Source organism: Erinaceus europaeus, chromosome 23 (genome assembly GCF_950295315.1).
Source record: "Erinaceus europaeus chromosome 23, mEriEur2.1, whole genome shotgun sequence".
NCBI classification, from domain to species: domain Eukaryota; kingdom Metazoa; phylum Chordata; class Mammalia; order Eulipotyphla; family Erinaceidae; genus Erinaceus; species Erinaceus europaeus.
Window position 1 is genome coordinate 6,575,710 of NC_080184.1, and position 23,036 is coordinate 6,598,745.

General features: G+C 42.5%; 1 protein-coding gene and 1 non-coding gene across 6 annotated transcripts in view; one reads left to right on the plus strand and one right to left on the minus strand.

Moving 5' to 3' along the window:
• LOC103127055 (zinc finger protein 709-like) overlaps window positions 1-23,036 on the minus strand; it is a 1,044,365-nt gene that overhangs the window by 265,612 nt on the left and 755,717 nt on the right. The gene's annotated exons all lie outside the window — the stretch shown is intronic.
• Window positions 4,975-5,109, plus strand: LOC132535691 (small nucleolar RNA SNORA16B/SNORA16A family). The gene has a single exon (XR_009547406.1). It is a non-coding gene; the product is annotated as a small nucleolar RNA SNORA16B/SNORA16A family (small nucleolar RNA).

Genomic DNA, 23,036 nt, shown 5'->3' on the forward strand with positions numbered 1-23,036 from the left:
GGTCCCGGCGGCGCCGCCTCCATCACGGCGGCGCCAAACCCGCCGCTGCGCCCCGCAGCGACTGGGAAGCGGGGACCCTCCAAGAGGGGGCTGGGGTGCTGGCAGGAGGTGCACCTGCCAGGGGCGGGAGGGGCTCAGGAGGTGGGCGCGGGGTTTGCACCTGCAATAAACAGATGTCAGATAGATGATAGATAGATAGATATAGACAGATACAGGGTTTGCCCCTGCTATAGATAGATAGATAATAGATGATAGATAGATAGATAGATAGATAGATAGATAGATAGATAGATAGATGATAGATAGATAGATAGATAGATAGATAAGAGATGAATGGTTGACATATGGATACATCTATATAGATATATAGTGGCACAAAGCGCAAGGACCTGCATAAGGATCCCTGTTCGAGCCCCCGCTCCCCACCTGCAGGGGAGTCGCTTCACAAGCAGTGAAGCAAGTCTGCAGGTGTCTGTCTTTCTCTCCCCCTCTCTGTCTTCCCCTCCTCTCTCCATTTCTCTCTGTCGTATCTAACAATGACATCAATAACAACAATAATTATAACTACAACAATAAAAAACAACATGGGCAACAAAAGGGGAAATAAATACTTTTTTTTAAAAAAGGATATATAGACACAAGATTTGCGCCTGCCATATATATGGAGAGAGAGAGAGAGAGAAATAGAGAGAGAGTAGGGGTAGACAGCAATGGTTCTGCAAAGAAACTGTCATGTCTGAGGCTCCAGAGTCCCAGGTTCAGATCCCTGCACCACCATCAGCCACAGCCGAGCTGGGCTCTGGTTTAAAAAAAAAAAAAAAAAAAAAAAAGAAGGAAGAAAGAAAGAAAGAAAGAAGGAGTAGGGGGCTGGGTGGTGGCACACCTGGTTGAGCGCACATGTTACAGTGTGCAAGGACCTAGATTCAAGCCCCCGGTCTCCACCTGCAGGGGGAAAGCTTCACAAGCGGTGAAGCAGGGCTGCAGGTGTCTCTCTTTCTCCCTGTCTTCCCCCTTCCTCTCAATTTCTGGCTGTCTCTATCCAAAAAATAAATAAAGATTTTTTTAAAAATTTTAAAAAGAAAAGGAGTATAGAAATATATATAGATATCTGTGTATATATTGTAAAGATATCTATAAATATATATAGATATATATATTGTAAAGGAAAATCTTTTTTAAAATTCTTTTTTATATATTTCTTTTTCCTTTTGTTGCCCTTATTTTTCATTGTTGTTGTTATTGATGTCATTGTTGTTGGATAGGAGAGAGAAATGGAGAGAGGAGGGGAAGACAGAGAGGGGGAGAGAAAGATAGACACCTGTAGACCTGCTTCACAGCTTGTGAAGAGACTCCCCTGCAGGTGGGGAGCCGTAGCTCTAACAGGGATCCTTACACTGGTCCTTGCGCTTTGCGCCATATGCGCCTAACCTGCTGCGCTACAGCTGGACTCCCAGGAAAGTCTCTTTTTGCTTTTTATTTTATTATTATCATTTTTTAACTTTTTAATATCTTTATTTATTGGATAGAGACAGTCAGAAATCAAGAGGGAACAGAGAGGGAGAGAGACAGAGACACCTGCAGCCCTGCTTCACCACTCATGAAGTTTTCCCCCTGCAGGTGGGGACCAGGGAGTTTGAGCCCGGGTCCTTGTGCACTGTGAGGTGTGCGCTTAACCAGGTGCGCCACCACCTGGCCCCTTTTACTTTTTTTAGTAGTGACTTAATATTGATTTACACAATTACAAGATCACAGTGGTCTGACTCCACAGTCCTGCGTCCCCTTCCCCTCTGTTGGAAACTGCAGTGGTTCTCCCAAAGTCACAGGTATGAGTTGATTATTATTGCTATAATTCTCTATATTTATATCTATTTGCCCTTTTTCCTATCTATTTATTTAGTTAGTTAGTTTACCAGAGCACTATTCATCTTTGGCTTATGGTGGTGCGGGGGATTGAACCTGAGACTTTGGAGCCTTAGGCATGAGCGTCTCCTTATATAACCATTTTCTGTCTACCCCCCTCCAAATTTGCCCATTTTTTCCATTTCTTTTTATTTTATTTAATCTATTTTTTTTCAATTTTTCCCTTTTCTTCCCCTTGTTTTTTATTGTTATTGTTGTTGTTATTGATGTCATCATTGTTAGATAGGACAGGAAGAAATGGAGAGAGGAGGGGAAGGCAGAGAGAGAGAAGCGACAGATAAGACACCTGCAGACCTGCTTCACTGCCTGTGAAGTGACTCCCCTGTAGGTGGGGAGCCGGGGGCTCAAACCAACACCCTTATGCTGGTCCTTGCACTTTGCACCACCTGCACTTAACCTGCTAAACTTAACCTACCACCCGACTCCCCCCTTTCTTTTTTAAGATTTTATTTATTTATTTATTTGAAGAATGATAGGAAGAGAGAGAGAGGGAAAGAACCAGACATAACTCTGTTACATGTGCTGCCAGGGATTGAACTTGGGACCTCATGCTTGAGGGTCCAATGCTTTATCCACTGTGTCACCTCCTGGACCACCCCATTTTTTCAATGGTCCAGTCTTCTCTTCCTTTCTAGGTCATGCCTACATCTATTACTACTTTCTTTTTTAATTTTTTTTAATATTTATTTATTCCCTTTTGTTACCCTTGTTTTGTTGTTGTAGTTATTGTTCTTGTTATTGATGTCGTCGTTGTTGGATAGGACAGAGAGAAATGGAGAGAGCAGGGGAAGACAGAGATGGAGAAAGACAGATACCTACAGACCTGCTTCATCTCCTGTGAAGCGACTCCCATGCAAGTGGAGAGCCGGGGGCTCGAACCGGGATCCTTAGCGAGTCCTTGTGCTTTGTGCCAGGTGTGCATAGCCCACTCCACTACCGCCCGACTACCCTTTTTTTCTTAATATTTATTTATTTATTCCCTTTTGTTGCTCTTGTTGTTTTATTGTTGTAGTTATTATTGTTGTTGTCAATGATGTCATTGTTGTTGTTGAATGGAGAGAGGAGGGGAAGACAGAAGAGGAGAGAAAGACAGACACCTGCAGACCTGCTTCACCTCCTGTGAAGCGACTGCCTTGCAGGTGGGGGAGCCGGGGGCTCAAACTGGGATCCGTATGCCACCTTGCGCTTTGTGCCACCTGCACTTAACCTGCTGCGCTACCGCCCAACTCCCTATTACTCTCGATTTCGCTCTGTCCTATCCAACGACAGCAACAACAACAACAATAATAATAACCACAACAATGGTTAAAAAAAAAAAAAAACTAGGGCAACAAAAGGGAAAAAATGGTCTCCAGGAGCAGTGGATTCATGCTGCAGCCACCCAGCCCCAGCAATAATCCTGGAGGCAAAAAAAAAAAAAAAAAAATGGCAGGGTTCTGGTAGATAACACCATGGTTGTGCAAGAGATTTTCGTACGTGAGGGTGCAAAATCACTGTGTCAGTCCTAGGTACCACCCTCAGCCAGATCTAAGCTTTGCCCTGGTCTCTCTTCTCTCTGTGTCTCTCTCATAAAAACAAGACAATCAACTCTAGGAGCTTTTCAAACAAAACAAAAATGCATGCATTGTAGTTGCTCATTTAGAGAAGACATTAAGGGTTTGGGAAGACCGCCTAATGGGTATGCAGTATTTTTATACAAATGTTAGGCTATTTACCTAGCTCTCTGTACAATCTTTATAATATAACCTAGCTTTTGAATAAGAGATGTACAGTTAGATAAAATAACTATCTCTCATTGCTACATAAAAATCAACAGAGAGAACTATACATTGTGATCATAATAAACTACTAATAACAAATAAAAAAAAGTTTAAAAGAAAGAAAATAAATGTAAGAGGAAGGAGGGGTAAAGGGAGAGAGACAGTGTATGGGTGTAGATGCCTGCTCCCAATGCAAGGGTGTTTTTCCTGGACTGGTATAATATTCTGTTGGCTAAACGGAGATGCCTGTCATCTTTTATTAATACAAATTAACTGTGGGCAGGGGTAGATAGTATAATGGTTATGCTAACAGATTCTCATGCCTGAGGCTCCAAAGTCCCAGGTTCAGTCCCTTGCACCTGAATAAGCCAGAGATGAGCCGTGCTCTGGTTAAAAAAAAAAAAAGAAAAAGAAAAAAAAGAAAGAAAGAAAGAGAAAAACAATAACAATTCACTGTAAAAAAATTAAAGAAAGTGTTCCGGGAGGTGGCACAATGGATAAACCACTGAATTCTCAAGCATGAGGTCCCAAGTTCAATCCCCAACAGTACATGTACCAAAGTGATGTCTGGTTCTTTCTCTATCCTCCTATCTTTCTCAAATAAATAAATAAAATCTTTAAACAAAAATGAAAGAAATAGAATCGTTAAATTAAGTCATAGTGATTAATTTAGCAGAGATATTTAGAACATATATAATGTATATGTTATGTATATATATATATATATATATTCTTCGCAAGTGCACATAGAACATTTTCTTTTTTAAATATTTTATTTAGTTAGTTTTGGTAGAGACTGAGAGAAGAGGGAAGATGGAGATAAACAGTGTAAGAAAGAGACAACTGCAGAAATATTTCACTGCTCCTGAAGTTTTTCCTATGGCAAGTGATGGCTTGAACGCAGGTTTTTGCACACTGTACTATGTGCCGTCAACATTGGTGCGTCACCATCCGGCCCTGACCCTGGAACCTTTATATTGGGACACAAAAACAGCCTTAACAACTATGTAACTACTGAAATCACAAAAAGTATATTTTCTGATCACATGGGTGTGAAGCTAGAAATCAATCAAAACAAGAGGCCACCTGACCCATGAAGTAGCTCTTGGTGCTGTGGCTGGGTGCAGTTGGCTTAATTTATTTTGCATTTCATTAAGTATATTCTAACTTCATTCTTTCCATGTGAACGCAGGACTTCCACTTTGTGCTCCTGCTTGACCTCATGGAGCTTAGAAGATAAACACTATTTCATTCTTTTAGTAAGTAGTTCACTTTTGTGTTTAAGACTTTACAGAGTGGCCCTTATCAAAGCTGCAGCTGCTTCCATTTACCTGCTGTGGTCAAATAGGAGCCCAAAGTGTCATTTTTCCTTGATGGTCGCTGTTCTGTTTGTTATAACAGTTTTGCAACATTTTAGGAAAAGACAATTTCTGTTGTATCTGCCTTTTTTTTTTTTTTTTTAACCAGAGCACTGCTCAGCTCTGGCTTATGGTGGTGCAGGGGGTTGAACCTGAGACTTCGAACCTCGGGCATGAGAGTTATGCTATCTACTACTGCCTTTGATCCGATCAAGCCTTTAGTAGAAATGGTCTTTTTTGGTCTTGTGCGGTTATTAGAATTAAGGTTTTTTGTTTGTTTGTTTGTTTGTTTTTTACTGGATGTAGGTGGTGGACCACCAGGTATATCACACCTTGCCATGTGCAAGCACGTGGGTTCAAGTCCATTTTCTCCTACTTGTAAAAGGGAGACTAATATAGTATATCAGTGTGTAGGGCTTAGATAAGCCTTTTATTCTGAAGACTAAAGAAAGTGACAATTACATTTTCAATTGGGCCAGATGAAATTTCAGACTTCAGATGCTCCTTTGAGGATACGTCCGTGGTGTTATGGAACAGAGCTGTCTTGGGACTTGGTTTCCTGGCAGTGTCAATACTGAAGATTGTGAGAGACCAGTTGCTGGAGTTTTGCTTTTTAGAAAGATCTGTTACCAGTAAAGCTATCTCCATCTGCTTCTAGTATGTACTCTGCAATACAGAAAAGAAGAATCAAAAGGAACTAAGCTGAGACAAGGAAAAGTGGCAGGGACTATAATGGCCATAGCCTTGAGGTTTGAAGATTGATCCCAAACATCCCCTGGTGTTAATAAAAAGTTTTTTTTTAAAAAAAGGCTTTACAGGAAGAGGGCAGGGGTAGATAGCATAATGATTATGCAAACAGACTTTCATGCCTGAGGCTCCAAACTCCCAGGTTTAATTCCCTGCATCACCATAAACCAGAGCTGAATAGTGCTCTAGTGGGGGAAAAAAAAGAAAAAAAGACTTTTTCGGGATGATAGTAAGAAATATTAGATAATCTACTATACTTGAGTATTTATTATTTGTCTTTTCACTTAGGAAAATAGATGCTTTGACAGTTAAGACTACAGGCCCATTAAATGGAAGAGTCACAAATAGTTTCCTCCATGACTGTCAATGACAAACAACAAGGTCCTCTTATCTTAGCACTAGTATAGAGATCTTTTTGTTTGACATTTGGGAGTATTTTTCTCTGACTGCTAGAATCAGCAGCAGGTAGATGACAATAACTGTTCTCTTTTTGTTTGGGGGTTTTCCTTCTTTAGGTACTTAATTAGCTTAAAAATAAAAGTTCTGTGATTCAAAAAAAAAAAAAGACAGAAGTCTTTTTTAAAAGACTACAACAGTCTCCAGAGAAATTTATGAGAAAACTTTTAATTTTAATGTTTTGCTAGTTACCAGCTGGCAATAAACTTTCCTGAAGTGACTTCAACTCCCCAGGACTTCACAGTCATTGCTATGACAGCTGAAATGATAATCATTGTCCTTAGGGGAGGTCATATATCACAAACCATTTCTAAAGGTCTGTGTGTTTCTCTCAAGGATTTGCTGTCCTGACCCTCACACCAGCCCAGAGTCCCGGCAGCAGGGAGTCCACTAAGCAAGGGTGCTTGAGTCTTTGAGGAAGAATCTTCAAGGAAAGCAAGTCTATGTAAGTGTTCATGTCCTTGAAAGAAACAGTGCCCAGGCCAGAGAGGGAGGCAGATTAATTCCTTGGTGATAAATTAGGCTGTTAAAAAGATGAGAGTTCTCTATCCTCCACCAATCCCTGATGGCTACCATTATGATTTAGTGATCCCAGCTGAGGGTGATAACTGAAAATTAACACCAGAGATTTCAGGCTTATTAAAGGTTGTGATTACTAAATCAATCTACTGCTTACAGTTGCTGTGCAGGATCAGAGATTAAATTTTCTGTTTGACAATAAGCCTAGAATCCTGGCTGCAGGAAAGAAGTCCACTACATGTTGGACACTGCAATCTTTGAAGAAGAATCTTCAAGGAAGGAGGCCGGGTGGGGGCACATTCAGTTATGCACATATATTGTTAGGCCTAAGAACCCAGGTTCAAGTCCCAGCCCCCTCACCTGCAGGGGCTCCTATTCAAGAATGTTGAAGCTGATCTGCAAGTATCTATCTCTTTCTACCTCCCCATCCTCTCTCAATTTCTCTCTGTTCTATCTCATAAAAACAAACAAACATAAAAAAAAAAATTTGGAAGAAAAACTAGTGCTGACATTGAGCCCCAGCAATAATTCTGCAAGTGGTTATAAATTTTTTTTTAAGTCAGTGGTCCGGGAGGTGGCACAGCTTTGGACTCTTAAGCATGAGGTCCCAAATTCGATCCCCAGCAGCACATGTGCCAGTGATTTCTGGTTCTTTCTCTCTCCTCCTATCTTTCTCATAAATAAAATCTTTCAAAAAAAATTAAAACATCAAAGAAAGGGGACAGGAGTAGATAGCATAATGGCTATGCAAAGAGACTCTCATGCCTCAGGCTCCAAAGTTCCCAGGTTCAATCCCCTGTACCACCATAAGCCAGAGCTCAACAGTGCTAAAAAAAAAAATCATTGTTCCACCTTCCAGATACCAGGCTGCAGATGCTACCATGACTCCATCCCAACTTCTCTGGGAAGACAATCTCGCCAGTGTGTCCTGGACCCTCACATCTCCAGAGCTCTGGTCCACTAGGGAAAGATAGAAACAGGCTGGGGGTATTAATCGACCTGTCAACGCCCATGCTCAGCGGAGAAGCAGCTACAGAAGCCAGAACTTCTACCTTCTGCTCCCCATAAACAACCTTGATCCAGACTCCCAGCGGGGGAGAAGTGATAGGATACAGGTAAGGGGACTCTGCACTCCAGCTCCATCAGCACCCAGAGAGAGAAGGAAAAGGAGAGGGACATATGGAGGGAGCTTTGTGTCATGAGTGGTTTAGAGGGAAAGACAGGATTGAATCAGGAAAAAGGGGGTAACTTTGTATAAATGTGGACAGCTGGTTTTAGAGAAGATGGTCAGCCCATGTCTGCAACTTTAGGGGAACTGTGGTGGATTGCAGTGAGGAGAGTGAAGATTCAGAACTCTGGTGGTGGGAATGGTATGGATTCAAACCCCTGACGACATGTAATTCTGTAATTTAAAAATATAAAAAAAAAATCAAGGAAAGCAAGTCTGAGTAAGTGCTCATATTTGGAATGAAAACAGATACAATGGCCAAGCTAGAGAGTGAGGTGGAATCTTTCCTTAGGGTGGATCTGAGCTGCTAAAGAGATCAAGGTTCTTTACACTCCACCAATATTGCTATGGTTTAGTGTAATCCTGACTGAATGATGACTGTATAATAAAACCTAATGGTAGTAAAGAAATTTTAAACTGCTCAAAGACTGTAGTGTTAGCGAGCATAAATCAAACCACCATCCACTGTAAGGAAGCAAAGATGTTTATTGACGAATTGCAATCCGGGCCGAGATGGTGACTGGTGTTAGTCTACCAAGCTCGACCCCAAACAGGGCTCAAACCATACAATTTATAGGAATTCAGACTACACTCAGGGAGGGGGAGCACATCACCTTATCAACCTACATCCAATAACAGGCTATAGCAAACACAAGATCCAATCATTTCAAACTTAGCAAAAAGCGTGATCCATTCAAAGCAAAGCGCGGGCTAGTTTCAAATATAGTAAGATCACACAACCAATAGAATTCAACCAGGCACATCCTCCTGCCATCGGCTATGACCACCCATCCGGTAGACAGCACACCACAAAGTCTGTTCAAAGGTCCTGATAAGGCTTGTCCCCATGTAGGGTCCTTCGAACAATGGGTGGCCTTCACTGATTAGGTCCTGCTTATTCAAGGGGGAAGGGGCAAGGAATTTTCCACCTCATACTACAAGCAACTCATACTAAAAGCACTTAACAAACAACTGCATAAAAAGGGAATTTCAAGGCTACTGCCTTTTACATTCCCCACTTGTCTTAGCCGAGAATCAAATCTTTGATTCATCTTCATCTTTTTTTTTCTTTTGGGTCAGTGGGATCAGCAACTGTCCTCTTCAAAGGAGTGTGATGAATCTAGTGGCACTTTCTGGCAACCTTTGCAGCAGTTGGTGTACTCAGGATCACAATATAAGGTCTTTCTCACTGGGTGTGCCTTGTGGAGCAGGCAGCAGGTGACAGGGTCCTTCCCAAAAGCTTGTAGCACAGCATTCTAATTGTCCTGCAATATAGGCTGGATATCTGTAAGAACTTGGTAACAGTTGTGGGATGGATCAGAGACAAGAGCATCACAGATCATGACAGCAGCAGTCTGCCAAAAACCATTTCAAAGGGAGACAGTTTGTTTACAATGGGAGACAGTGTACTCTCAGAAGGGCCTGAGCCAGGAGCGATACCCATCCCCTGCCAGTTTCAAGGGTTAATTTAGTTAAAGTCTCCTTTAAGGTCTAATTTATCTCTCTACCTGCCCAGGGATATGGGGCTCGTTAGCATAATGAAATTTCCAATTTGTTCCCATTTCTCGGGTCACTAACTGAGACACAAAAACAGTGAATGTCTGCTTACCAGAACCAATGGTGAGAGGGAACTCTCCACCTGGGCACTGTTTTATCTAAAATTTTCTTGCTCACCATCTATGCCCCCTCAGACTTTATTGGTTAAATCTCTACCCAACTTGAAAATGTGTCTATAAATATCAGCAAGTACTTATACCCAAAAGTCTCTGATTTTACTTCTGTAAAATCTATTTAGTCTCTAGTCCTAATCTCTTGCCCATCTTATTTCTCCTTACTGTATCCAGGGTCCTTTGGAAGCAGGGAGCCTAGTAGAATCAATGTCAAGGCTGGCTCTGCTTGTTGTGTAGCTGCACAAGTGGCTTCATCTGCCCTCTAGTTTCTTTTCTGATGTCCGGAACAATGGGTCACGGCTGCTTCTTGCAGGGTCCATGCGGCCTCCAGTAGGTTCTTTTGCTGGATCATCTTCCCGGTGGGAGTCAGGAATCTTCTCTCCCCACATGCTCCATGCACACGCCATGTAGCAAAGGCATACCTCTTGGCAGTCATGCTTTTGTAGGGAGCCTCAGGATCCGTCTCCAACATCAGGTTGGCAGGGTTCAGGCCGGTGGCAGCACTGAATTTCACTCATGGCTGGTCTAGGAACAGAACTTGGTAGCAGGTTAGGTGGGCATTGGACTTGCCCCAGTGATGGCTTGTCTGCTTTCCTTATCAGCTGTGCCACAGGTGCTATTGTCCTCAGGCATTTTGTCCATCCAGCAGCTACAGGGTCCAATATTTGACAAATAGGCAACGGGTCTGTGCCATGGCCCAAGGTTTTTGGGTCAGCACTCCCCGGCTTATGCCTTTAAGTTCATCCACCTGCAGTCTAAATGGCTTGTTGATAAAACAGCCTTTCTTCCAGTGTCCTTTCTCTTTGCAGCAACATCACTGATCTTTCTCTTCCCTTAGCCCCAATTTTCTGACTTTCCTTTTCCCTCTGGGCACTGCCCCAACTTTCTCTTTCTTTCTTTCTTCCTTCCTTCCTTCCTTTCTTTCCAAAGTCTAATGTCAAAACATTTACCAACTTCTTAAAAACCCTCTGAGCAATCTCTCAGCTTTTCTTTAAAATCTTTCTGTCTTCTGTAACTTTTTTTTTAACACCTGGGGCAGATTTGAGCAACAAAAGGCCAAATTTAGTGTCATTCTATTTACCTTAGAGAAATTTGTGGGCCATTTTACTGCCTCTTGGAGACCCCCTAAGAGAACCTGGCAGTATGATTGAAGGGGTATTACTGCCGTACTCTTACATTTGTAACCACTGAGACATACACAAAACCAGATTAAGAGCTTACCAAAACGATATAAAACTCTTAATAGATTTTACCCCTTAGAACTCTAATATGGCAACTTAAAAGGCTAAAATAAACCTCATAACTTAAATATTCAAAATAATAATTTTGTTAAATCAGGATTTGCCAAAACAAATCTTCTATCAGACCAAAAATACCATTTGTCAAGAATAAATCTCTGACAGTGTCTTAAAACAAACCAGATAATTTTTAAAAGCAGAAAGATATAAAGAGGAAAACCAGAGCAAAAGCTTCAGGCTAGAAAATCATTAATATAACCACTGTGTTATTTTTCACTCACCTAAGCCAGTTCTACTTCTTTAGTTGAGAAGGTATTTTAAAACGTTTACATGTCAATAACCTTCCTGCCATTTTTCACACAAGAGATAGAGACACATCTTCAGCATGTGATACCTAACTTGAGAGACTCTGTTTGAATTTTAAAGAGCATACATTTAAAAGTTATTTTTTTAACCTCCTGTAGCAATTTCCATAACCAGGATCTCTAAACCAAATTCAGTTTAACTAAATTTTTCTTTAAACTTTAAACAAACTCTAATTACTTAAGAGAGTTAACACATACTAGTGACTTCTCAAAGCATTTTCAATGTCAGACAAATGCCAAATTTGCTGTGGACCAATATCTATAAAATAGATAATTTGCATATCAATTTGGAGAAGATGAATTGTCACATTAAATACTCAAGACTTTAAATCTTTAGCTGTCTTAGCAAATGAATTTTTACCCTTATATTACCACATAAGAACTGTATTGAAAACTCTTTTTTAAAGAACTTTGATAAGAATGCAGCTTTAAAGTTACTTACACTTTTAGCCTTAAGATTAACATTTTTAGGCCACAAAAACAAACCTAAAACACACATATAAACATGTAAGACATCTCATAGCCACCTTTTTATCATTTATATATCTGGGCTGATTGCTTAGGGGAAAAGAGCAGCTTTTAACCAGTACAGACACATCTTAGCACTATACCTGGTCAAACACAAATTTAGATCTGCACTCACACAATTTTTCAAGATGAAACATCTCACATTTATATACTAAGATTTTTCTTTTATCCAACAGCTCCTAGGACAACCTTAACTAGCCCTAAATAAACAAAGAGGAAGAAACAAATTCTTTCAGCTTCTCTCCACGAGGAGCCCAAGAGGACCAAGGACAGTTTTTAGACAGTTCCAGTCAGCTCCGGGGGCATGGGTAAAGCCACACACATGCTAGCACTATCACCCATCTGCACCCATGGGCCCGTCCCAGGTCACAGCCACACCAAGGCAGGGCGGGGTGTCGCCCCTGCACTAGAGCTGTTGCCTGGCCCGGCTCCAGGCCCCTGCTGTGACCAGCCCTCCTGACTCCTGTGAGGGCAGGGTGGCACCCTCAGGGTCCTGCCTGGACTAGCCTGAGGACATGATTCTGCTACTCAGGCTTAAAAGAGAGACAAAGACAAGGCAAAATTCAGCTGGCAACTTCAGGCCGGAACCAAATCTGGTCCCGTCGCTCTGAGATGATTTCTTAATGTTGACCAAAAAGACACAGGGACACAAAAAAGCACAGAAACACATCTTACATCGAAGGTGAGCCTCTCTGAGGAACAAAAAGTCATGAGTTTATATTTATGCACTCCTACCCCCAAGCTATGAGTAACCAGGTCCAGTGGGGCAGATGCCGCCTGGCCCATTCCTGCAAAGTGGAAGTAAGTGAACACGAAACACAGACTGACAAACAGACAAGACACACACAGACAGACAAGCGCGCTTAACAAATGTCCAGACAATACCTAACACCCCAGATTTCACGGGTTCTTTTTATACTTTTCTTACAGCCAGCTGGCACACTGTTTTCTCATTCTGACAGTTTTTCCCTATCAACCCAAAGGGTGTCCACTTGGGACCTTCTTCCCTTTTTAGGTTGCAAGAAGTTTTTATTAATGGAGACTCCAGTTTTTCTAAAATTTTTTAACCTTTAACCTCCTGTGGTACCATAACACAAAATAAGGGAAGGAGACAAACGAAGAGACAACCAGCTAAGACTACAAGGCCGACAAGACAGATAGTTAGTGGGGAAAATGGAACTGACATCCGAAGGACATCAGACACTCAACTGTGCCCGCCTGGCCGGGCCCCTCGCGGGACCTTAAGGAGTCTTAGCTTTAAGGGTAGCCGTATAATCCCCGGCCCTGGTCTCAACTAAGTTGAGAATCCCCGTTTAGCTGAAACGACTCCACGGACACGCAGGTTAGGGCCCACTCAGGCCCCATAGCCTTAAGGCCGTGAGGCATGCGGCATTCACACACACACACACAATGCATGCAGCAGATCACTCAGTCAAGATTGGGCAATTACCATTCCGGCCGCCGCTACTAAGGAATGTTGCCAGTTAGGCCTTCAGGAGTCACCGGAGAGTAGCTCCGGCCAGACCCCCTCAATTGCACTAATAGGCTCAGCCTTTTCGCGAATTGCCAAAGAGAGGAGAGTAAAAGAGACAAACACAGAGTGGCCACGAGAGACAGTTCGGAAGAGGACCCTTTTCCAGATCCTTACGTGGACCCTGTTTCAGGTCCTTACCCCAGCAGCCTGGGAGTCGTCACTCCCCAGTGCTGCGGTCTGGGATTCTAACGCGGCGTCCCGCAATCCACAGACCCCCAGGCCCCGCGGGGATGTGCACCAAAAATCAGGCCTGACCTACCAGTCCTTCGGAGGCACAAAACTGAAAACGGTACCGCAAAAAATTTAGGCCTAACTTACCGGCGCCGGGCAGGGCTTCCAAGGCCTCTGAGGGTCCGGACCCGGGATGGGGTGTCCTCAGGAATTCCCATCTGAGGGATCTCGCTGGAGCCTCCAAATGTTAGCGAGCATAAATCAAACCACCATCCACTGTAAGGAAGCAAAGATGTTTATTGACGAATTGCAATCCGGGCCGAGATGGTGACTGGTGTTAGTCTACCAAGCTCGACCCCGAACAGGGCTCAAACCATACAATTTATAGGAATTCAGACTACACTCAGGGAGGGGGAGCACATCACCTTATCAACCTACATCCAATAACAGGCTATAGCAAACACAAGATCCAATCATTTCAAACTTAGCAAAAAGCGTGATCCATTCAAAGCAAAGCGCGGGCTAGTTTCAAATATAGTAAGATCACACAACCAATAGAATTCAACCAGGCACATCCTCCTGCCATCGGCTATGACCACCCATCCGGTAGACAGCACACCACAAAGTCTGTTCAAAGGTCCTGATAAGGCTTGTCCCCATGTAGGGTCCTTCGAACAATGGGTGGCCTTCACTGATTAGGTCCTGCTTATTCAAGGGGGAAGGGGCAAGGAATTTTCCACCTCATACTACAAGCAACTCATACTAAAAGCACTTAACAAACAACTGCATAAAAAGGGAATTTCAAGGCTACTGCCTTTTACATGTAGTAACTGGGGACTGGGTGATGACATACCTGGGTGAGCGCACATGTTACAATAGCTCAATCAAATAGCTCAATCAGCTATTTGAATGGGTCACACACACCCCCATTCCCCACCTGCTGGGGGAAAGCTTTCCAAGTGGGGAAGCAATGCTGCTGGGTCTCTCTCTATCTCTACCTACCCTCTTGATTTCTGAGTGTCTCTATCCAACAAATAAAGGTAATAATTTTTAAAAAGATTGTAGTTGCTGAATCAGTTACATTGCAGTAAAAGATCAATTTTTAAAAGATTTTTGTTCTTTTTTTTCATGTATTTATTTGATCTTGGAGAGGGAAAGGGGAGAGAGTCATAGCAACATACTTCTCCTCTGCATTGGGGACTGCGGATTTGAACCTGGGTCCTTGTATATAGAAATGTGCTGTGCTCAACTGGGTGCACCACTGCCAGTCCTCATAGATCAAATGTTCTCTACTTTCATAGGTTTTCCTTTAATAACTTCGTGATTGTAAGAAAGAGTAAGGTAAAATGATTGAAAGAACTCTAACAGCAGGCCACGGATATTACAGTCATAGACAGGCTTGTACCACCAGCTTCACATGGAAGCACCATGCCACCAGCACCAGTGAAAACTCCTCAGGCCATGGAGCAGTGGTTTGTCTTCCTCTCTTTCTCTTTCTTTTTAAAAAATATTTATTTATTTATTTATTCCCTTTTGTTGCCCTTGTTGTTTTACTGTTGTAGTTATTGATGCTGTCATTGTTGGATAGGACAGAGAGAAATGGAGAGAGGAGGAGAAGACAGAGAGGGGGAGAGAAAGACAGACACCTGCAAACCTGCTTTACTACCTGTGAGGTGACTCCCCTGCAGGTGGGGAGCCGGGAGCTCAAACCGGGATCCTTATGCCAGTCCTTGTGCTTCTCTCTTTCTCTATCTCCCTTTTAAAAATGTTTTCAACTAGGGGTCGGGCGGTAGCACAGTGGGTTAACGGCACATTGCTCAAAGTGCAAGAGATCCACTGTCCATCCTCCTTCATAATATTTCTTTCTAGTTTTCTGTATCTACCCCTCTCCTTCCTCTCCTGTTCTCTGTGAGTGTACCTTTTAATGAGAACTAGCTCTTAATTTTAATTCAATTATTTACTTAGATAGAAAATGAACTGATCTATGCTGTTAGAGGTTTTCTTATGCTCAGGAAGATAGTAACTTTTTAGTTTTTTTGTGCAAAAGGAAAATTTTTACTTTCAAATTGTATACCATACTGAGTGTAGGTGTTGTCCTTCAAAACATAATTTCTTCTCTCCATAATGTTATTTCCCCCACAGTAATTTTGTTTTAAAGGTAAATTTGCTTTACTATATTGACTTAAAATTTAAGTGTTTTGCAACTATACCTTCTTTTTTTTTTAATTTTTTATTTAAGAAAGGATTAATGAACAAAAACATAAGGTAGGAGGGGTACAACTCCACACAATTCCCACCACCCAATCTCCATAACCCACCCCCTCCCATGATAGCTTTCCCATTCTATAGCCCTCTGGGAGCATGGACCCGGGGTCATTGAGGGTTACAGAAGGTAGAAGGTCTGGCTTCTGTAATTGCTTCCCCGCTGAACATGGGCGTTGACTGGTCGGTCCATACTCCCAGTCTGCCTCTCTCTTTCCCTAGTAAGGTGTGTCTCTGGGGAAGCAGAGCTCCAGGACACATTGGTGGGGTCTTCATTCCAGGGAAGCCTGGCCAGCATCCTGGTGGCATCTGGAACCTGGTGATTGAAAAGAGAGTTAACATACGAAGCCAAACAATTTGTTGAGCAATCATGGATCCCAAGCTTGGAATAGTGGAGAGGAAGTGTTAGGGAGGTACTCACTGCAAACTCTAATGTACTTCTGCTTTCAGGTATATATTTTGCAGTAGTTTATGGATACGTGTGAACATATGCTCTCTCTCACAGAAACTGGTGTATATCTAGGTTATGGGACTTTGTTAGAAAGTGAACTACCTGAGATGAAATTAGAGTGTACTATGAAAGGAAAGGTCTCACCCGAGTAATGAAGCTGAAGGGTTGTCATTCCACATGTGAAGTCTCTGGACACAGTCTGAGGTGAAGCATGTTGAGGTGGCAATCGTTGTGTTGGTTAGGTTGTGATCGGCGGATGCAATATTATTAGGTTTGGATTGGGAGACGCATATGGGAAAGTGGACCATGTCCAAGGGTTCCAGGACTGGGGGAAATAGGGGCTCTATAGTGGAGATGTGAGGTTCCTGCTGTCTTAGGGTTCAAAAAGACAATCGATAGTTAATGTTATCATCACATTATTTGGTAATTGGGTTAACTTTGAAAAGTCCTTTTGTTATGGTTTGCTGTACAGTATCCAGTATCTTGTATATAGCTGTGCTATTGGTTGCTTCTAATCTACTTGGTCTAGGCTTTTGAGAGAGTCTGCATATCAAATACACAGCCTATATATTAAAAAGATTCAGTTTGTGTTTTGAGAAACTTTGAGACATACAACTAATTTTCCCCGCTCATATTAATTAACTACTGATTTATATGTCTACATTTTGCTAGGAGTGTACATAAACACCATTCCCACCACCAAAAGACTGTGACCCATCCCTCCCACCCACTCCCACCCCCCACTGGCCCAGGAAGCTGCATGTCTACCCCTCACCACAGGGTTTTTACTTTGGTGCGCTACTTATAATTTGGTCAGGTCCTACTTTTAGTTTCCCTTTCAGATCTTCTTCCTCAACTTCTGTTGATGAGTGGGATCATCCCATACTCATCTTTATCTTTCTGACTTAGCTCACTTAACATAATTCCTTCTAGCTCTGTCCAAGATGGGTCAGAGAAGGTGGGTTCATTGTTCTTGATAGCTGCATAGTATTCCATTGTGTATATATACCACAGCTTTCTCAGCCACTCATCTGTTGTTGGGCACCTGGGTTGCTTCCAGGTTTTAGCTATTATGAATTGTGCTGCTATGAACATAGGAGTACACACCTCTTTTTGGTTGGGTGTTATGGAGTCCTTGGGGTATAACCCCAGGAGAGGGCAACTATAACTTCTTAGCTCCTCTAAGTGTGTTACTAAACCTTTCCTGGCAATAGCATAACAAAATTCTACTAGTTGGGGGGTGGAGGGGTGGTGGGTGGTGGTGCACTGGCTTTAGTGTACATAATACTAAGCACAAGAATCTGGGTTGGAACCTCTGCTCCCTACCTGCAGTGGCGATGCTTCACAAGCAGCAATATAAGTAGGCAAGTACCTATCTTTTGTTTGTTTGTTTGTTTGTTTTGTTTTGTTTACCAGATCACTGCTAAACTCTGGTTTAGGTAGCATGGGGATTGTACATGGGATTTTGGAACCTCAGGGATGAGAATCTCTTTACATAACCATTATGCTATCTACCCTCACCCAGTACCTATCTTTTTTATCTCTCTATCTTTCCCTCCCCTCTCAATTTCTCTCAAAACAAAAGTCTGTTGGGAGTGGTGGACTAGTAGTACAGGAAAGGAAGCACCAGCAATAACCCTGGATTGAAAAAAAATTTTTTTTTTACTAGTGCCTCTCTTCTGTCACTACCACTTCATCATCATAATCCCTCTCTGTTTTGTTTTTTGTTTTGTTTTGTTTTGTTTTGTTTTGTTTGCTTCCAGGGCTGGAGCTCTGTGCCTGCACTATGAATTCCCCCGCTCCTGGAGGCTACTTTTCCTTTTTATTGTCCTTGTTATTTCATTGTTGTTGTGGTGGTGGTTATTGCTTTTGTTGTTGAAGGATAGGACAGAGAGAAATGGAGAGAGGAGGGGAAGACAGAGAGGGGGAAAGACAAACACCTGCAAGACCTGCTTCACTGCTTATGAAGCCACCACACTACAGGTGGGGAGCTGGGGCCTGGAACCCAGATCTTTAGGCCAGTGGGTAAGCTTTGTGCCATGTACACTTAACCTGCTGTGCCCACCCCACCCCCATATTCCCTCTTGATATCTCAGAATAAAGGTTTATTATCCTTTTCTTATTCTTTATTTTATTGATTCAGTTTTTCTTTTTATATATATTTCTTAATGATCTCATGTGTGACTAGTGTAGTTCTTCTTCTTCTAGCGTTTGCCCTTCTTCCGTAGCCAGTCAACAGCGTCAGGTTGAGCCTGATGTCAAGTTTCGAGACCTCCTTTGAATCTGGAGAGGTGACAGTCATTGACTGTGTGGGTCATAGTCTGTCTGTAGCCGCAGGGGCAGTTCGGGTCGTCTCTGGCTCCCCAGCGATGGAACATAGCGGCGCACCAGCCATGGCCTGTTCGATAGCGATTGAGCAGGGCCCAATCATAACATGCCAGGTCAAAGCCGGGTTGACGCTTGCAGGGGTCTGTGATGAGGTGTTTGTTCTTGACCTCAGCTGACTGCCAATTCTGTTTCCAAGAGACTGGAACAGAGAAGTTCAGTGTAGGCATAGGGGACCAGATTGGGTGACGAGACGTCAAGCGTTGGACAGGGTGGGCGAAGATATCCAAGTATATTGGCAGGTCCGGTCGAGCGTAGACGTGGGAAATGAACTTAGATGATGCCGCATCCCGACGAATATCTGGCGGGGCGATGTTGCTAAGAACTGGCAGCCATGGAACCGGGGTGGAACGGATGGTTCCAGAAATGATCCTCATGGAGGAATATAATTTGGAATCGACCAAGTGGACATGGGGGCTATGGAACCATCCTGGGGCACAGTATTCTGCAGTGGAATAGCATAATGCCAGAGATGATGATCGTAGTGTGGAAGCACTCTCGCCCCATGAGGAGCTGGCCAGTCTTGCAATGATGTGATTCCTCGCGCCCACCTTTGCTGTAGTTTTTATGAGATGTTCGTGAAATGACAGAGTGCGATCGAGAGTAACGCCAAGATAGAGTTATAGTGAATCTCTTTAACTATTGCTTGTTTTAAAAGCACCAAAGCTCAGTGATAACCAATCTAGACAGGGTATTATTTGGGTGTATGTTTCATATACCCTCCAGGGTTATTGCTGCGGCTTGGTGCCTGCAGTATGAACCCACTGCTCCTGGAGGTCATTTTTCCCATTTTGTTGCCCTTGTTGTTTGTCTTGTTTTTGTCGTCATTATTATTGTTGTCACTGCTATTGCTATTGTTGGATAAGACAGAGAGAAACCGAGAGAGGGGGAGAGAAAGATAGACACCTGCAGACCTGCTTCACTGCCCATGAAATGACCCACCCACCCCCTGTCACTCCCCACCCCCTGACTCAGCCTCCCTTCAGAGAGTGGGGCAGTTTCTTGATTGAGAATTTTTCCTTCAAATTTAGAAAGTATTTGGTTTATATTCTTTTTAAAATATTTTCATTATATTTATTGGATAAAGACAACCAGAAATTGACAGGGACAGGGGTGATAGAGAAGAACAGAGACAGAGAGACACCTGAAACATTGCTTCACCACTTGCAAGACTTCCCCCTGCAAGTGGGGACTGGGGCCTTGAACCTGGGTCCTTGAGCATTGTAGCATGTGCACTCAGCCAGGTGCACCATCACACAGGCACTTTTAGTTTCTATTCTTCCAGTAAGGCTTTTCCTTACACTCTGTCTTCTGCTTCTTCTAGCCCTGTGATGCAAATGTCATTCTTTTATTGTCTTTATCACTCTTTTTTTAAAGAATTTATTTATTTATTCATGAGAAAGTTAGGAAAGAGAAAGAACCAGACATCGCTCTGGTACATGAGCTACTGGGGACTGAACTCAGGACCTCATGCTTGAGAGTCCAATGCTTTACCCACTGTGCCACCTCCCAGACCACTCTTATCACTCTTTATTATTATCATTATTTTAGATCTTTCTTGTTCCTGTTTGCTTTTTTTTTTTTGGAGGGGGGTTAGTGTATTCTAAATTATCTTTCTGCTGATTATATCAAAATTCCCTTCTGTTATTTTGATCTTATTTGCCTTGTGCTATAATTTTCGTTTTTCTTTTTTTAAATTATCTTTATTTATTTATTGGATAGAGACAGCCAGAAATTGAAAGGGAAGAGAAGAAGAGAGACAGAGAGACACCTGCAGCACTACTTCATGACTTGTGAAGCTTTCCTCCCTGGAGGTGGGGACTAGGGGCTTGAACCTAGGGCCTTGCACATTGTAACATATTGTAATTTTCTTTAAATAATTTTAATGTTATTTGTTTATTTTTTTTACCTCCAGGGTTATCACTGGGCCTTGGTGCCAGCAATAAAAACCATACAAACTTGCCATTCCTGGCTATTATTATTATTAGGATAGAACAGAGAAAAATTGGGGGAAATGGAGGAGATAGAAAGGGAGAGAGAAAGATAAGACATCTGCAGACCTGCTTCATCACTTGTGAAGCATCCTGCCTGCAGGTGGGGAGCATGGGCTCCAACTAGGTTCCTTACGCATCATATTATGTGCACTTATCCAGATGTGCAAATGTCTGGCCCCTAGATTTGTTTTCCTTGAAGCTCATATGAGTTTCTTGGATCTGAATGCCTTTCTGTTTTGGGAAATTTCTTTATACTTTTAAAATATTTATTTATTTGTTTGTTTGTTTATTGGATAGAGATATCCAGAAATCGAGAGGGAAGGGAAGACATAGAGCAAGACAGACATCCGCAGCTCTACTTCACCACTCATGAGGCTTCCCACCTGCAAGTGGGACCAGGAGCTTGAACCCAGGACCTTGAGCACCATAAGGTGTGCACTTAACCAGTCGTGCCATCACCTGGCCCGTGTTTTGGGAAATTTCTAGTTAAGATTGCTTCCAGTCAGAATTCTTTGCCTTTCCTCTACTTCTGGTGCCCCTGTGATACAAATACTATTCATCATGATATTGCTGTGTCCTGTCACTCTTATAATACCTTTAGTATTTTTCTTTTTCCATCTTTTCTTTTAAAGGGAGGATGTCTTCCTCTGCCTATATACCTTCAAATTTGCCTCCTGTTGTTCTGCAGTTACTATCTTCTGAGTTTTTGATATTAGTATATTCTTTATTTCACTGATTTTTGTTATGATTCATACTTTTTCTGACTTTGTTGTAGTTTTTCATTTTTATTATTTTGCTTAGGACCACAGTGCTGAACTCTTCTTTAGGAAATTTATATAGCACTCTTGAATTCTGATTTTTTAAAAAATTTATTTATTCCCTTTTGTTGTTCTTGTTGTTTTATTGTTGCAGTTATTGATGTCATTGTTGTTGGATAGGACAGAGAGAAATGGAGAGAGGAGGGGAAGACAGAGAGGGGGAGAGAAAGCTAGACACCTGCAGACCTGCTTCACCACTTGTGAAGCAACTCCCCTGTAGGTGGGGAGCCAGGGGCTCAAACCAGGATCCTTTTGCTGGTCCTTGCACTTCTTGCTATGTGTGCTTAACCCACTGCCCTACCACCTGACTCCCTTGAATTCTGATTTTTTATTTTTTTTATTTTTTTTATTTTATTTAAAAAAGGATTAATTAACAAAACCATAGGGTAGGAGGGGTACAACTCCACACAATTCCCACCACCCAATCTCCATATCCCACCCCCTCCCCCGATAGCTTTCCCATTCTACATCCCTCTGGGAGCATGGACCCAGGGTCATTGTGGGTTGCAGAAGGTAGAAGGTCTGGCTTCTGTAATTGCTTCCCCGCTGAACATGGGCGTTGACTGGTCGGTCCATACTCCCAGTCTGCCTCTCTCTTTCCCTAGTAGGGTGAGTCTCTGGGGAAACTGAGCTCCAGGACATATTGGTGGGGTCTTCAATCCAGGGAAGTCTGGCCGGTATCCTGATGACACCTGGAACCTGGTGATGCAAACTCTAGTGTACTTCTGCTTTCTTACTTTGGTGCCATACTCCAAACTCAGTCAATTTCTGCTTTGCGTTTCTACTTCTTTTTTTTTTTTTTTACATGCATAACATTCCCCAGATTCCCATTTAACAATACAACCCCCACTATTTCATTCATCATTTTTCATGGACCTGTATTCTCCCCACCCACACACCCACCCCAGAGTCTTTTACTTTGGTGTAATACTCCAATTCCATTTCAGGTTTGACTTGTGTTTTCTTTTCTAATCTTGTTTTTCAACTTCGGCCTGAGAGTGAGATCATCCCGTATTCATCCTTCTGTTTCTGACTTATTTCACTCAACATGATTTTTTCAAGGTCCATCCAAGATCGGCTGAAAACGGTGAAGTCACCATTTTTTACAGCTGAGTAGTATTCCATTGTGTATATATACCACAACTTGCTCAGCCACTCATCTGTTGTTGGACACCTGGGTTGCTTCCAGGTTTTGGCTATTACAAATTGTGCTGGCAAGAACATATGTGTACACAGATCTTTTTGGATGGATGTGTTGGGTTCCTTAGGATATATCCCCAGGAGGGGAATTGCAGGGTCATAGGGTAGGTCCATTTCTAGCCTTATGAGAGTTATCCAGACTGTTCTCCACAGAGGTTGGACCAATTGACATTCCCACCAGCAGTGCAGGAGGGTTCCTTTGACCCCACACCCTCTCCAGTATTTGCTGCTGTTACCTTTTCTGATGTGTGACATTCTCACAGGAGTGAAGTGATATCTCATTGTTGTCTTGATTTGCATTTCTCTGACAATCAGAGACTTGGAGCATTTTTTCATGTGTTTCTCAGCCTTTTGGATCTCTTCTGTGGTGAATATTCTGTCCAAGTCCTCCCCCCATTTTTGGATGGGGTTATTTGTTGTCTTGTTGTTGAG